This window comes from Schistocerca serialis, chromosome 7 (assembly GCF_023864345.2).
Source record: "Schistocerca serialis cubense isolate TAMUIC-IGC-003099 chromosome 7, iqSchSeri2.2, whole genome shotgun sequence".
In the NCBI taxonomy this organism is placed as follows: Eukaryota; Metazoa; Arthropoda; class Insecta; order Orthoptera; family Acrididae; genus Schistocerca; species Schistocerca serialis.
The window spans coordinates 60,006,160-60,019,167 of NC_064644.1; the positions used below are offsets into that span (position 1 = coordinate 60,006,160).

General features: G+C 46.7%; 1 long non-coding RNA gene across 1 annotated transcript in view; it reads right to left on the reverse strand.

Moving 5' to 3' along the window:
* Positions 1-2,284: 2,284 nt before the first annotated feature.
* The window catches only part of LOC126412815 (uncharacterized), a 144,926-nt gene continuing 134,202 nt past the window's right edge, over positions 2,285-13,008 (reverse strand). The window contains exon 3 of the long non-coding RNA XR_007575348.1: positions 2,285-2,886. This is a non-coding gene — a long non-coding RNA (uncharacterized LOC126412815). The remainder of the gene's footprint in view (positions 2,887-13,008) is intronic.

The window sequence follows — 13,008 nt, forward strand, 5'->3', positions numbered from 1 at the left end:
TAGTGACTGGCGTATTGTGACGAGCCAATTGCTCGGCCACCATTGACCACACGTTTTCAATTGGTGAGAGATCTGGAGAATTGCTGGCCAGGGCAGCAGTCGAACATTTTCTGTATCCAGAAAGGCCCGTACAGGACCTGCAACATGCGGTCGTGCATTATCCTGCTGAAATGTAGTGTTTCACAGGGATCGAATGAAGGGTAGAGCCACGGGTCGTAACACATCTAAAATGTAACGTCCACTGTTCAAATTGCCGTCAATGCGACCAAGAGGTGAGCGAGACGTGTAATCAATGGCACCCAATACAATCACGCCGGGTGACACGCCAGTATGGCGATGACGAATAGACACTTGCAATGTGCGTTCACCGCGATGTCGCCAAACACTGATGCGACCATCATGATGCTGTAAACAGAAACTGGATTAATCCGAAAAAATGACATTTTGCCATTCTTGCACCCAGGTTCGTCGTTGAGTACACCATCGCAGGCGCTCCTGTCTGTGATGCAGCGTCAAGGGTAACCGCATCCATGGTCTCCGAGCTGATAGTCCATGCTGCTGCTAACGTCGTCGAACTGCTCGTGCAGATGGTTGTTGTCTTGCAAACGTTCCCATCTGTTGACTCAGGGATCGAGACGTGGCTGCACGATCCATTACAGCCATGCAGATAAGATGCCTGTCATCTCGACTGCCAGTGATACGAGGCCGTTGGGATCCAACACGGCGTTCCGTATTACCCTCCTGAACCCACAGATTCCATATTCTGCTAACAGTCATTGGATCTCGACCAACGCGAGCAGCAATGTCGCGATACGATAAACCGAAATCGCGATAGGCTACAATCCGACCTTTATCAAAGTCGGAAACGTGATGGTACGCATTGCTCCTCCCTACACGAGGCATCACAACAACGTTTCACCAGGCAACTGATGTTTGTGTATGAGAAATCATTTGGAAACTTTCCTTATGTCAACACGTTGTAGGTGTCACCACTGGCGCCAACTTTGTGTGAATGCTCTGAAAAGCTAATCATTTGGATATCACAGCATCGTCTTTGCTGTTGGTTAAATTTCGCATCTGTAGCACGTCATCTCCGTGGTGTAGCAATTTTAATGGCCTGTAGTAACATCTGTAGCATCTCACTTTCTTATTTAAATTGTTTATCGTCTACATTTCACTTCCGTACTATGCTGCACAGCACACGCCTTCATAAAAACGTCCTAGCAGTTACATTTATAGAAGAATAGAAGAAATGTGTTCGCAACTGCAAATAAGATTAGACTTTTCACTGCGCAGTTTATTGTCAACATGTGAAAATTTGTGTCAGACCGGGATTCGAATCCCGATTTCCCGCTTTAAGCGAGCTGTCCCTTTAACAAATTCGGCAGCCTGAGCGCGCCTCCTGTACGGACAGAAACTCCCTTACGTCACCGTGTGACCACGTCCTGCAGTCTTACAGTTGTTGTGATTACCGCCTGGGAAAGACTCATTTGTTATTTTCGCGGCCGTTTTTGGCATCCAACACTATTTTGCAGTGTCTGTGTCTCACAGCGTACTAAGCAGTGTCCTCCGGATATGCATGCATGTCTGCAGGGCATTGCATAGTACAACGTAAAACACAGATACTGCAAAATAAAACTTAAACCTATATTCAATGTTAACAAATATCTCTTTTTCAGACTCGCTTTTTTTGCTTTACTACTTTTGGTGCCTCTTTCCCTAATATAATTCCCTCAGCGTCGCCTGATTTAATTGTGCTACTTTCCACTATCCATGTTTCTTCTTGTTGATAATACCTTACAACGTTCTCTGAAGACACTCGAACAGCACTGACAGAACTACAATGTCGAGGCAGACGTTTAAGTCTTTATTTTTGCTCCTCGAACTTTAATTCCTTTTTCAGACTTTTTTTTTCTTTGGTTTCCTTTACTGCTTCCTCAGTGTATGAATTGAATAACATCGGTGACAGGGTACAACCAACTCTCATTCTCTTCTCAAGTACTGCTTCATTTTCGTGTACGTAGTATATGGGACGATTTTTAAAACATGCAGCTCATTTCAGTACACGTGTGGTACAATACATGAACACCTGGAATACTGAGAGGACTGACAATTTTATTGCGAAAAGACTGCACTTAATTAGACAGATACTACAGCAACACATAAGTTGTAAATGGTAAAATGCAACAGTACAGGTAAGTAATGGAAAAAGTAAGTAATGGAAAAACCGTTTGGAGCGAGTGGTAGAAGGCAAAAAAATTATTGCAGTTGAATTTAACAGGGAAATGTATGTAGGGAGAAACGAAAGACGAATTTTTCGGCATGCAAGTCATTGCATGTGATTCGATAAGAATAACGGGCAGCTAAAAATAGTCAAGAACCGGTCGGTAGCATCTTCCTTCGTTGAGATAGAGAACTGCAGCAAATTTTGTATGGCAGTGAGTCAGTGAACTGATTATGGCCTCATAGGAAGATCAGTGAGGGCTGAGTGTTAATGAGAACAACGGACATTGAATTTCAGTGTCGTGCCGATGCGCCTTCTTCCTTGACTGTACCACGCTGTAAACTTTGGCTTTTAGAGTTTCGTCACAGCAAATAGCAAACACCTTCTCCGCGACAGGTGCGCCAAGTACGCTAGCAGCGTTTACGACCTCTCCTGCCATCAGCGACGCCGAAGACACGGCGCCCGGAGCAGCCGGTGTAATGGCCGCACCGTCCGTTTGCATACCAGTGGCTCCGAGGTCAGCAGCTTTCCCGGCCCGGATTACTCGACTACCGCCTCTGCAGCGCAGCTCCACTCGACTCTTCGGCCGGTGTCGTGGAAAGAAGTGCGGTGGGCCGCGTCTGTATTAGACGCCACACAAAGGCTGCTGCAGTGTGAGGTTCCTGCAGAGTAAAACATAAGCTGCAGGCGATGGACACAACAATACCAACTCCACCTTACAAAAATCTTACACTAGCAACAAGGCGCAGTCAGTACATCTACATTTTCATCTACATACATACTCCGCAATCCACCATATGGTGCGCGGTGGAGGGTACCTCGTACCAGAACTAGCATCTTCTCTCCCTGTTCCACTCCCAAACAAAACGAGTGAAAAATGACTGCCTATATGCCTCTGTAAGAGCCCTAATCTCTCTTATTTTATCTTTGTGGTCTTTCCGCGAAATGTAAGTTGGCGGCAGTAAAATCGTACTGTAGTCAGCCCCAAGTGCTGGTTCTCTAAATTTCCTCAGTAGCGATTCACGAAGAGAACGCCTCCTTTCCTCTAGAGACTCCCACCCGAGTTCCTGAAGCATTTCCGTAACACTCGCGTGATGATCAAACCTACCAATAACAAATCTAGCAGCCCGACTCTGAATTGCTTCTATGTTCTCCCTCAATCCGACCTGATAGGGATCCCAAACGCTCGAGCATTACTCAAGAATAGGTCGTGTTAGTGTTTTATAAGCGGTCTCCTTTACAGGTGAACCACATCTTCCCAAAATTCTACCAATGAACCTAAGACGACTATCCGCCTTCCACACAACTGCCATTACATTCTTGTCCCACTTCAAATTGCTCTGCAATGTTACGCCCAAATATTTAATCGACGTGACTGTGTCAAGCGCTACACTACTAATGGAGTATTCGAACATTACGGGATTCTTTTTCCTATTCATCTGCATTAATTTACGTTTATGTATATTTAGAGTTAGCTGCCATTCTTTACACCAATCACAAATCCTGTCCAAGTCATCTTGTATCCTCCTACAGTCAGTCAACGACTACACCTTCCCGTGCACCACAGCATCATCAGCAAACGGCCGCACATTGCTATCCACCCTATCCAAAAGATCATTTATGTAGATAGAAAACAACAGCGGACCTACCACACTTCCCTGGGGCACTCCAGATGATTCACTTCCGATGAAGACTAACCATCGAGGACAACGTACTGGGTTCCATTACTTAAGAAGTCTTCGAGCCACTCACATACTTGGGAACCAATCCCATATGCTCGTACCTTAGTTAGGAGTCTGCAGTCCGGAAGTCCGATCTACCTTCAATGCGCGGTAACAACACTGATGTCACTGGTGACACTGCCACCAGAATTATTAAACGTGCTTTCCCGAAATTCGTTCACCAGAGACGACGAAGTAAATACTCCAGAAATCGAATCAAGAACAACTACCAACATGAGTAACTTAGAAGCAGATATCCTCGGTGAAATTAATCAACTTAAATCAATTCATAAAGGCAAGGCCTGCGGTCCAGAATGAAAAGCAGTCAAGTTGCTTGGAGAGTCTTCTGATAAAATAACTCCATACTTAGCAATCATATGTAACCGCTGGCTCGTCGAAAGATCCATACCTAAGAACAGGGAAGTTGCACAAGTCACACTAGTACCCAAGACAGGAAACAGGAGTAATCTGCTGAATTACAGAACCATATCAAGAATGTCGATTTGAAGCAGGATTTTGGTACATACACTGTATTCGAAATTAACATTGAAGAACAATTTATTGACAAATGGCACGGACTCAGAAAATGTCGTTCTTGCGAAACACAACTAGCTCTTTGTTCTCACTTAGCAATGGAGGATAGGAGATGCCAAATCGATCCCATACTTTCGGATTTCCAGAAGGCTTTTGACACTGTTCCTCACTCCAAAACGCATTCTAATCGGATTGCGTGCCTACGGAATACCGCCTCAGTTGTGCAACTGGATTCGGGTTTGCTATCACAAATTGACGGAAAGACTTCGAGTAAAACAGAAGTAATATCTGGCGTTGCCCAAGGACGTGTTACAGGCTCTTTACCGTTCCCGATGTACATAAATGACATAAGAGACAACCTGAGCAGCCATCTTAGATTGATTGTGGATAATGCTGTCACTTACTGCCTTGTAAAGTCATCAGATAATCAAAACCAATTGCAAAATGATCTAGATAACGTATCTGTATAATGAGTGCCTCGTGATGACTGTGTGTTGTGTGCTGTCCTTAGGTTAGTTAGGTTTAAGTAGTTCTAAGTTCTAGGGGACTGATGACCATGGATGTTAAGTCCCATAGTGCTCAGAGCCATTTGAACCATTTTTTTTGTATAATGCGAAAAATGGCAACTAACTCTAAATAATGGAAAATGTAAAGCCATCTACATAACTACTAAGAGAAATCCATTAAATTACGGTTACACGATAAACCACGCAAATCTAAAGGTTGTAAATTCTACCAAATACTTAGGAATTAGAATTACGAATAACTTAAATTGGGACGATCACATAAATAATGCTGTGGGGAAAGCAGACCAAAGACTTCGATTTACTGAGAGAACGCTTAGAAGCTACAGGTCTGCTAAAAACACTGTTTGGGCCCCTCGATCGCCCGATCTGACTCCTCTGGATTTCAATGCAAGGGATTTTAGCAAGGGGACTGTGTGCAGAACAAGGCTTCGAGGTCTGGTAGACTTGAGACAACGGTATCTACACCGCAGTACAGGCCGTAACACCCGTCACGTTTATCAATACGTGGCGAGAAGTGGAGTACCGCTCCCGTATCTGTCGAGCTACACACGGTTCCCACATTGAACTGCACCAACATGCATAAAATATTGAGCTTCTGTCTGCAATGTTGCGCAAGTAAAATTATGAACCTTAATAGGTACTGAAATATAAACAAATGTGTTTGTATAGCTCTAGCCCGGAGACCCTGTATTTGTCAGAGAAATGCGCAAAACAGTGTGCAGTGCCTTTAAGTTAACAGAAAAAAAATTGGTGACACCGTTGAGAGAGCACACCTATCGCTTTAGGAGGGTGTAGAAATGATACCAGGAGATCATCTGGTCTCCCACTGCTGACATATGTCATGACAGTAAAGTCATACGTATGTACTGTGGTTGTACAGATTCAGAGCAGTAATATGAGCCGACGCGGAGGCGTGACAAAATGGTAGAAAGGAGGTGGCGGGTTTGGGCGAGATCAAAATCATACCGTGAATGAAGTTGCCCACTTTGTCCGTGTCTCAACCCGGAACGGCTAGCGTGTCTTTAGCTAACGGTGTACCATTGGCAGCCATTTAAAGCGGCGTAAGGATAGTGGTCGCAAGAAGCTCCTAAGCGAGAAGATTCACGCCTGTATGTAAATTAACATTAACAACTTCAGTCCTACCTCTAAGTTTGTTCATTCAATGCGTTCGGTTTCGGTGGCGTGTGTTTTGGGCATTTCACGCATAAGCAGATCCGCGGACATTGAGTTTGACTTTTATTCTCCGTCATGGCAATATGGAAAGTTGGTTATAGTACCAATATTTGTCAACAGAGGTGCCTCATGATGGTACAGCGGATTACCGAAACCGGTCGCATTTGTATAAGCAGATTTAGACACACGGCTGAACGTGTTACCATTAATTCTCATATACTGACCTGCTGTAGTCCCATTTTCCATCCGAAGTTGAAGATGGATGTATGAACGCTAGAATCACGCCTTGTCCATGGGAATCGGATGCTACCCTAATTGAAATTGCTGCTGTCAATCAATGCAGATCCATCTCATCCAGTCTCCCAGAGAACATTGCGAAGGGAACTGCATGCAATGGACGTTTGGAATTGGGTGATAAAGCAACACGTCTTCAATGGGCACACAACCTAGAAACTGAACGATACCTGGCTAAGGAACGTAATATGGCCCGACAAGTCGTTGTTGTACCCCTTCACAGATTGTACAAGGCGTGGAGTGAACCGACTATCAAACGTCGTTTAACGCGCGAACGCGCGCGCGTGCGTGCGTGCGTGCGTGCGTGCGTAAAAAGGGGATGGGGTCATGTAGAACGGAAATGATTCTGTGACGGCTTAGGGGGTGTTTTTCGTATCTTAACTTGGGCCCACTGATTCAGGATAATGTAAATACTGTAAACACTGACCATGACGTTTATTTAAAAATTCTCGGTGACCGTTTCTTCTAGGTCTGCCATGATGAAAAACAGTCATGCTAGAGGGCTGCGCCGACCGGGGTGGCCGAGCGGTTCTAGGCGCTACAAAATGGCTCTGAGCACTATGGGACCTAACTGCTGAGGTCATCAGTCTCCTAGAACTTAGAACTATTTAAACCTAACTAACCTAAGGACATCACACATACATGCCCGAGGCATGATTCGAACCTGCGACCGTAGCGGTCGCGCGGCTCCAGACTGTAGCGCCTAGAACCGTTCGGCCACTCCGGCCGGCAACCGTAGTCTGTTGCCCGTCCTGCCCAGCAGTTCATTTATGTACATAGAAAATAATAGTGATCCTATCACACTTCTCTGCGGCACTACTGACAATACCTTTGTCGCTGATGAACATTCGCTGTCAAGGATAACATACTTGGCTCTATAACTTTACAAGTCTTCGTCACTCACACATCTGAGAATCTATTCCATATGCTCGTTCCTTCGTTAGTAAGCTGCATTGCGGTACTGTGTCAAATATTTTTCTTAAGCCTCTGTTTTTACTATTTCTTACTGAATGAAGTTTAAGAAGCTTGTCACATCAACGTTGGACTAATGCCTGTACATGACTGAGTTAGATTGGATTGTGTGTCATTATACGAGGGTCGATCAATAAGTAATGCCCCACATTTTTTTTAAAACTCATTAATATACATAGACAAACGTCCTTGTTGGTGCTTTACATTTGATGTTTGTGCTGTGCGCCGGTGAAGTTTCTAACCGTTCCCGCAGATGGCAGAGCCATAGTACAGTGTCAAAATGGCGTCTACATACGACTGTTATTGAATTCTTGTGTGCAGAAAAGGAAACCGTGGTGAACATCCATAAACGTTTGTGTGCGTGTGTTGCGATCTTGCAGTTGATAGCAGTACAGTTGGGCGATGGATAAAGAAAGTTGCAGCCACAGGAAATGCAGAAACAGAGCTCCATAACCAGTCACGCTCAGGACGTCCTGTCACAGCCACTGCTCCAGACATGCTGAGTCGTGAGAATGCATTATTCATACCGACCGGCGCGCCACAACTCGGCAATTGGCTCTATAGTTGTCGGTCAGGGGGAAATGCGTCTACAATGATCGAGACTCTCGGATATTCAAATAGGTGCTCACGATGGCTTCCACGAATGTTTACAGCGGACCACAAGATTAAAAGAAAGGCAATTTCATCTGAATTGTTGGAGCGTTTTGACACCGACGGAGAGGCCTTTCTGTCACGGATCCTTACGGGGCACGAAAGCTGGGTGCACCATTTTGCACCGGAAACAAAAAGCCAGTCTATGGAGTGGCATCATCCTCATTCAACACAAAAGAGGAATGTCAAGACAACCCCCTCTGCCGGAAAAGTCATGGTGATAGTCGTCTGGGATTGCAGTGGCGTCATTCTCGCGGATGTCAGGCCAAGAGGGTCAACCATCAATTCAGAGGCATAAGTGAAGAATCTGAATAAACTCAAGAACCGTTTCCGACGTGTTTGATCGCACAAGAATCCAGCAGAAATCTTGCTCCAACAAGATAATGCACGCCCACACACAAGTCTGAGAACCCGGGAACACATCGCCATATTGGGTTGGACATCTTTGCCTCATCCACCATACAGTCCGGACCTGGCATCCTCTGACTTCCTTCTCTTTGGTCCGGTTAAAGATCCTCTATGGGGAACACACTTTGAAGATGACGAGAGTGTCAGTCGTGCAGTGAAAACATGGCTGCGCCTACAGGACAAGAGCTTTTACCAGCAGGGAACAGATATTCTTCCATAACGTTGGCGTTCGGCCTTAGAATGTGACAGATTACGTAGAAAAATAGGACCTGGACAAGACATGTTGATGTATATTGTCACCAAATTCTGACTCTTAACAATAAAAATGTTCCGAGAAAAAAACGGTCCTCGTAATTACATTCAGCCTACTTGACTACTCGCAACGCACTGACGACAGCTACACGTCAGTTGAAATCTATATCTACAATGCAATAAAAAAGACAGGTGACATTACGGCCGATGTTGCCATTCTTACTGTCCTGGTTTCAGGTCTGCTAACTCGGCAACAGTTGGGGATGCGGTGTGCCGACTGCCAGCCCTCCATACCGCGCCCAGATGACGCCGTTGGGTGATGCACGGCACGGCGGTCGGCCGGTGCCGATTGGCCCATCTTTGGCCACAACGGCGGTTCTTGCTTAACGCTGAAGTCACGACAGGTTGTCCATGAGAATGACATACGAGGTTTGTGAAAGAACTCTAAAGTCAATTTATTAACGATAAGAACTACTTGTAAGGGACTTGTCCTTCGAGTGTGTGTTTGATACGCCAGGATATAGAGTAGTTTATCTGAATTTTGACTTCAGTTTCAAACGCCCGCTAAACCCGCAGGGCAGAACAGGTGATTAGGATTGTGGAAAGGGCCCAACAAGGTGTCGACCAGGTTCACTCAAAATTGTAATTTATTATAATTTACTAACTCCTTTAAACCAAAACTGCACATAGCCGAACCTTTAGAACTTCGAGTTTCAAAAAGGCAATTATTTCACGGCTGACGGCCTCCAAATAAGAAATCTTAAAAGTCAAAATAAAAATGCAGTTAAAATAGCAAATAAAATAATTAAAATATATATGGTACCATAGCTAGGCTGGAAGGCCTCAAGGCAAAAGTAGAGAGAAGAAACATATGCAAGGTGCAATAAAAGCGGCTGAGGCCCATAATTAAATTTTAAAATATATTACCATATTTTTTTAAGGCAGAAGACCGCAATACGTTTGCTTAAAGGGTAATTTCAAGAATAAGGTTTTAAGCGGCTTAAGGCCCACAACTGATTTTCCAAAATCCAAAAATACATAAAGTCCAACAAGAATCTTTAAATCATTGGCTATAATACACTCCTGGAAATTGAAATAAGAACACCGTGAATTCATTGTCCCAGGAAGGGGAAACTTTATTGACACATTCCTGGGGTCAGATACATCACATGATCACACTGACAGAACCACAGGCACATAGACACAGGCAACAGAGCATGCACAATGTCGGCACTAGCGCAGTGTATATCCACCTTTCGCAGCAATGCAGGCTGCTATTCTCCCATGGAGACGATCGTAGAGATGCTGGATGTAGTCCTGTGGAACGGCTTGCCATGCCATTTCCACCTGGCGCCTCAGTTGGACCAGCGTTCGTGCTGGACGTGCAGACCGCGTGAGACGACGCTTCATCCAGTCCCAAACATGCTCAATGGGGGACAGATCCGGAGATCTTGCTGGCCAGGGTAGTTGACTTACACCTTCTAGAGCACGTTGGGTGGCACGGGATACATGCGGACGTGCATTGTCCTGTTGGAACAGCAAGTTCCCTTGCCGGTCTAGGAATGGTAGAACGATGGGTTCGATGACGGTTTGGATGTACCGTGCACTATTCAGTGTCCCCTCGACGATCACCAGTGGTGTACGGCCAGTGTAGGAGATCGCTCCCCACACCATGATGCCGGGTGTTGGCCCTGTGTGCCTCGGTCGTATGCAGTCCTGATTGTGGCGCTCACCTGCACGGCGCCAAACACGCATACGACCATCATTGGCACCAAGGCAGAAGCGACTCTCATCGCTGAAGACGACACGTCTCCATTCGTCCCTCCATTCACGCCTGTCGCGACACCACTGGAGGCGGGCTGCACGATGTTGGGGGGTGAGCGGAAGACGGCCTAACGTTGTGCGGGACCGTAGCCCAGCTTCATGGAGACGGTTGCGAATGGTCCTCGCCGATACCCCAGGAGCAACAGTGTCCCTAATTTGCTGGGAAGTGGCGGTGCGGTCCCCTACGGCACTGCGTAGGATCGTACGGTCTTGGCGTGCATCCGTGCGTCGCTGCGGTCCGGTCCCAGGTCGACGGGCACGTGCACCTTCCGCCGACCACTGGCGACAACATCGATGTACTGTGGAGACCTCACGCCCCACGTGTTGAGCAATTCGGCGGTACGTCCACCCGGCCTCCCGCATGCCCACTATACGCCCTCGCTCAAAGTCCGCCAACTGCACATACGGTTCACGTCCACGCTGTCGCGGCATGCTACCAGTGTTAAAGACTGCGATGGAGCTCCGTATGCCACGGCAAACTGGCTGACACTGACGGGGGCGGTGCACAAACGCTGCGCAGCTAGCGCCATTCGACGGCCAACACCGCGGTTCCTGGTGTGTCCGCTGTGCCGTGCGTGTGATCATTGCTTGTACAGCCCTCTCGCAGTGTCCGGAGCAAGTATGGTGGGTCTGACACACCGGTGTCAATGTGTTCTTTTTTCCATTTCGAGGAGTGTAGATTATAAACAGACAATTAAACACCAGTGAGAAGAAGAATAAAGAAAACGGCACTCAGAAGCCTTCAGGGAGGTCGGTCTGCCCTCGTTCACTTAGGTGAGACAGGTGGTGAGCCGAACTACACTTAATCCGTCGGAACCCAGCCTGGGGACAGCCACGGACCGACCGACAACGACTTGCTTGCCACCAATCAGTACATGAGAACTCAAACAAAAAAGTTTACGAACGTGATAATTCTCTATGAAGAACGTATTACCTGTCAAAACTATACACCATGTTGGACAGCGACAACAGGGTGCCTGAATTTACGTCAGTGGCCAGGGCAGGTAACCAGAACACTAACGGCAACAAGGCAGAAAATTCCGCTGGTGCACTCAAATTGTAGTCAACCAACATAGTTAATTACACCGCATAGCGGCTAAATTTCAGCAATATAAGCGCTCTGTGTTGCTCACAGGAAACCTCCCCAACAGCGAACCACCGAAACGAACCACCACAACGTGAATGGACGTGGCTTGGGTAGTTTAAACCACTACTCTACTTTGACGTCCTGGGTTGGTGAGCCACGAAGCTCGCAGCGATTGGACACCTCCACACACGCTCCGACACTGCGCAGGGACCACCAGCGGACCCAGCCGATTGCGCCGTACGGGGATATCCTCCATGGTCCGCAGCAAACGACCGAGTCACTTTCAGTACGCCGACAACATATAAAACAAGTATATGGGAATGACACCAAGTACACACACAGTTTGACAAACACTTGCACGAATACTTGAACGACACTCAACGCTAACTAAGCACGCACGAAGACAAATCGGGAATCGATGCGCGCGCACACACACACACACACACACACACACACACACACACACGACTCATGAACGATCGGCGAGCCAAATCGCGTCGTCCGGTAGGACGACCGACAGACGATCCACCAAGACCGTGGCCCGGCTCAAGTGACGCGTGGCGGCAATGGTCGGGCGAGCCATTTCGACGCAGACCTCTCTGCTGCTCCAACCCAACTGCCCTAGTGCCGCATTGCAACTGCCGACTGGCAGGTCCGGACTGCGCTCCAGACGCGTTCGAACTGACTGGCCGCCCGAACTCGCGACCGAAGTTGCTTACGACAGACAATGACTGGGAAGTAATAGCAGTCAAGCAAGGATACTACGAGAGGGGATATATCGATACGCGCTGCTAACGCCGCTCACGGTCAGGCAAAGCAGTAACTCAGTGACACCAGTAATTTAAATTAACGTAGTGAGGTGGGAGTACGTTAAAAGAACAGAGCGTAGAATACATGATGGCGGGAACACGAGCCACTCATGGCTCACAGTTATTTAGCGATAGTAAGCACACACCCATATTGGTTGTTTCAGAACAGTTGAATGGTAAGATCCAGCAGAGAGCCGTTAAGAAGAATGGAAGAAGACGTAAGACGCATCGTTTGAGATAATTTTAACGTCATCCAGAACTGTGCTGCAACGGCTCATAGTCCTTACCATGACTGTAAAAAATAAATATACAGGCATCAGTACAGTCAGCACTTCGCTAACAGCGATGAAGCCCGTCCACAACTACATGCACGCCTGATGGAATGTAGGAAGAATCAAACTGAGGAGGCACATGTTGATTGTGACACTCATTGCAATCACTTTGTAAAGCCATTTTGATGTTTATTATTAAGATCAGGCACTTTCAGTGCAGTCTCATTAGGTCAGGTTTTAGAATGAATCAGTTGGTTCGA